Below are 5,520 nucleotides of genomic sequence, written 5' to 3'. Positions count from 1 at the left end.
AATTGGGTTTTAGTCAATATATCTATTCAATTTGTTCAGACTTCTACCTTGACTAAGATCTAAAGTTAACTCAACCAATTTGATAAATTCATATTTTTCTTTTTAATAGACAGTGATAGCATTTATCACTTTGAATCCAGAGAGACTATTTTTTTTTTTCAAATTCTTAGAGAATCTCAGACATGGAATGAATTTTAGAGATAATTGAATCCAACACTTTCATATTATAGATAAGAAAACTGAGATCCAGGAGGTTAAGTGACTTGCCATAGGTCACAAAACTAATTAGTGACTCAGTTTGAGCTAGTCACTATTTTCTGACTTAAAGCCTAATGTATTACTCTGCTTCTTACATTTTCTGCAAAGTGCTTAATGAACCACAATGAATTGTGTCATCTTTCAAACATAATGTATAGAGAAGAAATTTTCTGATATACAGATTAATTTTTTTCTGGATTATTGTAGTTTTACTCTATTACTCTTTGTCACATCTCTTGATTAAAATATGCCCTATTCATCTAACTGGTATAATTTATATTTAAATAAGAATAGAAGTGATCTGTAAGAAAAATAATCTTTAATTAGAAATTTGAGACTAAGATATCTAAAACTCTAAGGTTCTTATTAGAGTAAGTGAAAAACATATTTACATTTCTTTTTCTCACCTCCTTCCATCACCAGTCTCCTGACATGGCTTCCAGGAGTGATGAAGTTATATATATATAAGATGAAGTTATATATATATACTATATATATATATATATATATATATATATATATATATCATTCAGGGAATACAGTAAATATGACCAATATTTTAGAGATTTTATTTCCAACTAAAGAAAATGAGTAAAGCAGTAATTAGAAGACCTATCAGGCTACAGATATGTGTATATATATATATATAGAGAGAGAGAGAGAGAGAGAAAGAGAGAGAGAGACAGAAGTACATACTATTATAAAGCAATATATGCATCACATTGAAAGTGGTTGTGCTATTTTCTGGGAGATACATGATACATGATATTTTGAAAGTAACTAAACCATTTGTTCTTTGTTTTTATCTAAGGTTGTATCTTCTGAGTCATCCTACCTTTTGTTCCTTTCCTCATTTAAACAAATGTTTATTTAGGGTTCACCATGTGCTACACAAATGTATATGGTCCTGACACTGATATTCTAGTTACAGAAATGGAAAGTAAATTATCAAGTATATAAGTATCTGTGCAGCAAGAGGAAAGGCAGAGAGGGAAAGAGACACCTATTAAATAGTGGAATAAAAGTAGACTTCTGTAAAAGATGAGCAAGCAGATGCACCAGTGTGTGGCATGCCACTTGAAGTCTAAGGGAGGATCACTAAGCACAGAGTAGGTGAACAGGATGATTAAAAGTTGAATATTGATTAGAGCTTTCCACTCTAGAAAGGACAAGAAGGCCAGTGGGGTAAAAATACATTGAGAGTGTGGCAAACTGAAACAAACATTTCAATGATTCAGCCTGAATGTCACAAGATCTTATTTCTTTTGTAAAAGAATTCTTCCAGCACTGGGTGGAGATTAATCTAGGAGAGGACAAGAGAAGAAACAGAAAGCTCAGGTAGTGTGTTAATGACCTAGGGCAGAGTAGAGATGATGGTGTCTTGGGTAGGGTGATATTAGAGGTGGAGGTGAGAAGCAAAGCAATTAGTTTTGAAATGTATTTAAGATGTTAAAGATAGCTCTAAGGTGAGAGCCTGGAGAGCTAGGAGGACAATGATACTCTGTATTGAGAATGGCATTACTTGTGGTATATCATGGTTGGGAAAAAAGAAAAAAAAAAAGATCTGAACTTTAAATCTGATAACCGTTTCATCTTTAGGCACGCAAGTGAAAATAAGGTATAGATAGTTAGATACAAAAACAAAAACAAAAAAAGATAGTTAGATACACAAGTCTGAAGTTCAAAAGGGAAATGAAGGATTTGAATTTTAGATAGTAAGATAATTCCCAAAGACATGAGATAGACATGAGATATTATTTAAAAAGAGAGGGACAGTGTGTGTGTGTGTGTGTGTGTGTGTGTATTTAGAGACACAGAGAGAGAAATGAAAATGAAACACTAGTTTTCTTCAATAGCTACACATCAGAAAGAGAAGAAACAACCAGTAAAAGAGATTGAGAACTGGCTAGTATGATAGGCATCAAATTAAGAAATAGTTCTGTCCTCAAGACAAAGTAAGAAAGAACGTGGTCAGCATTATCAAGCAATGCTTATAGGTTCAATATGAGAAATTTTATCATTGACAATTTTATTTGGTCATATGGTAATCCATGCTCAAAACCTGGATTGAGAAGGGATATGAGGGAATACAGTAAATATAACCAATATTTAAGATATTTTATTTCCAGCTAAAGAAAATGAGTAAAGCAGTAATTAGAAGACCTATCAGGCTAAAGATATATATATATATATGTGTATATATATATATATATATATAGATATATATATATATAGATATGTATGTGTGTATATATATATATACACATACATATCTTTTTTAAATTTGGGAAATATATAACGTGTTTTTATGCTGATAAAATTATTTATTTTTAGGCAAACATTTCTTGAGCATGTAGTATGGAGTGCCTCTCACTTTTTCATGCACTTATAATAAAATATTTTTTAAAAAAGATCTCTTTTCTCTGGTACTTTATGTTCTAGTGAGAAGAGGCATATGATATTCAGGTCTATAATTTATCAAGTGATGGGGGGTGCTATACAGTAAAATAAAGAAGGACCAAAATCTAGAGAATGAGGGGAGGTATGAACAATTATTAGGCATACGATAGCCAATGAGACAAGGTACTTACTTTTTGGAGAAAACAGCATCTGCAATGACCTGAGGATGGAGGAAAGACAATTGGTGTGTTCAAGGGACGGGAGGAGATAGATCAATGACTCAATTTGAAAGAAAGGAGGTAGAGGGCTTAGAGTTGTGGTCATGGAAGTTACTGGGCATAGATGACAGAAGTCCTGCAGCATGTGGTTAGCAGTTTGAGGTTAAATACAATGAAATGAAAAGACTTTTGAGGGTATTGAATAGAGGGGCAATGTAATCCAACCAATCTATATTTGAAGGGATCATTCTGGCTGCTGTGTTGAGAAGAGACTAAGCAGTATGGAGATCAATTAAAAATGGAGGATCATGGGCAGCCCGGGTGGCTCAGCAGTTTAGCACCTGCCTTCGGTCCAGCGTGTGATCCTGGAGACCCGGGATTGAGTCCCACATCGGGCTCCCTGCATGGAGCCTGCTTCTCCCTCTGCCTGTCGTTCTGCCTGTGTGTGTGTGTGTGTGTGTGTGTGTGTCTCATGAATAAATAAATAAAATCTTTTTTTTTTTTTTAAAGAATTTGATTTTGGACACATTACGTTGGGATTGTTATTAAAATATAACTAGTTCGTTGACTGAGTAATTAGGTTTGAGAAGGAAGAAAGCGCCAGAATTACAATTTGGGTGAACTTGATTTATACATAGTACTACAATGCTCTAATGCTGCAGACTCATCATCCATGAGGTTTAAATTACACAAGGTAGGTTTGGAATAGGAAGCCAGTTTGATCAGCATAAAACATCAGCTCATTTATACTTTGGCATCTTTGAATTCTGTGGCATAAGTACTTGAAGCAGAATGAAATATTGTATTTCAATGTAATAATGAAGTATAATGTGGTTTTACTAATTTTTTCTTGTCCTGTTTAAACAACAGTTAAAAGACACAGAATACACCAAAGTGATCCCAAATGTAAACATCCCAGGTGTAGTCAAGTTGTGTTAAAATACAGTCCTTTTATTTTATTATCAATGTCCAAGATTTGTCAAATAAATTTTGTTGTGCCATACCATTTGCCAATGTAATCTTAGTAGTATGTAGCTATGAACAACTCACCATTTTCAGCTATCTTGCAAGTTCTAAGTAAATAAATAAATACTGCTTAAGAGTCAGAAAAACTATCATAGAGCAACTATCTTACCAAGGATTTCGTCTCCACTCACAAGACCTAGTCTTGATTCCTTTCTTGATACTGTCTTTTATTCTAAATGGATCATGACAAAAATTGCAGCTAATTATCTGAATATTGAGTGCAAGAGCTGAATTACTAGAAATAAAAGTTTTGGCAGTATTTGATAATTCTTTCATTGTTTTGCTTTTACCGTCGCTCAGAAGTCAGCATTTGAGCTCTCATAGGAACTCAGGGCCATGAAAGCTTGTATTTAAGATTATGGTTAAATACTGTAAGACCTAATTTAATTGATATTGGTAGAGAGTCACAGTTCATGAAAGAGTAAGAACACTCCCAACTATCCCTTGCACATGGGTACATCCTCTTTTGCTCACTCTTTCCCTCCTATTCCTTTTCTCTCTCTGACACAGACACACTAGCATACCCGAACATAGCGGGCCAGACACAATCATTAGAACACCACAGCTGGTGGAAAAAGACAAAATAAGCAGTTACAATATGGCTTTGTATTTCAATTAAAATAAAGAAGCACTTTCCAAAATCTTCTAAATACAAAGCAAATTAAAACTTTCTTTAGTTACTACCCACTATAAGAAGGAAACTATGCATGGTATTTAAATTATATAAATGAGTTTATGAAGGAATCTTTCTGAAAACCAGAATGTAAAAGTTAAGCTTATTCTCTAAAAGTACTTGTATTTTAAGTGTGAGGCTTAAAGTTAGCATTCCATCTATTAGAATTTAATTTGTTTTACTTTTCTGTCATCTAAACATCTAAGGAGTCTTCCTCTAGGTGTTATAGTAATATAACTATATATAGTTATATATATATATATGTATATATATAAATAGTGGCAAATTTAGTTTATAACAGATGTGAGTATAATTCCATTAAAAGTGTTTACATCTAAGTTTTCCTTGCAATGACATTTTCTCTGGAATCTGTGCAATCAGAAGCCTTGTTCACATCCTTTATGGACTGGTGATAGAGCAGAACAGTGTCTTGACTTTTTAGCTAGTAACTTGCATCACTGAATCAGAAGTGCCCTGAACATAAATGATGAGACAAGAAAGCTAGCCATTAAGGAAACTACAACTTACTGCCTGAGACTAAGGTCCAGGTGCTCATCTAATCTCATAGGCCATAAGGATTTTGGATAGAATATGTTTTTCTGTTGGAGGGTGTTAAAGTCTTTTTTTTTTTTCTTTTTTACATTCTGAGTTCTCAGCATTTGTATGAATAACTCTAACTTATTATGCATTCCATATACCTTAGTGTTTTTAAATAAGGGTTTATTAGAAATTACTCTGAAATTTGTGTAATCTTTATAGTGCTATTTGGCAATAGTGCACACGCAGTAAGTCATGTGAACAACTATAATATTTATGCCTTTATTCAACCAAATCATTTTTCTTATTTGTTTTATTTAGAGTTGGATACCTTAGATTTTCTTAATCATGTAACATTTTATATCTATCTTTATTATAGATACATACTTATAATACATAACCCACATA

This window comes from Vulpes lagopus, chromosome 22 (assembly GCF_018345385.1).
Source record: "Vulpes lagopus strain Blue_001 chromosome 22, ASM1834538v1, whole genome shotgun sequence".
Classification (NCBI taxonomy): domain Eukaryota; kingdom Metazoa; phylum Chordata; class Mammalia; order Carnivora; family Canidae; genus Vulpes; species Vulpes lagopus.
This window is presented reverse-complemented; position numbering follows the sequence as displayed.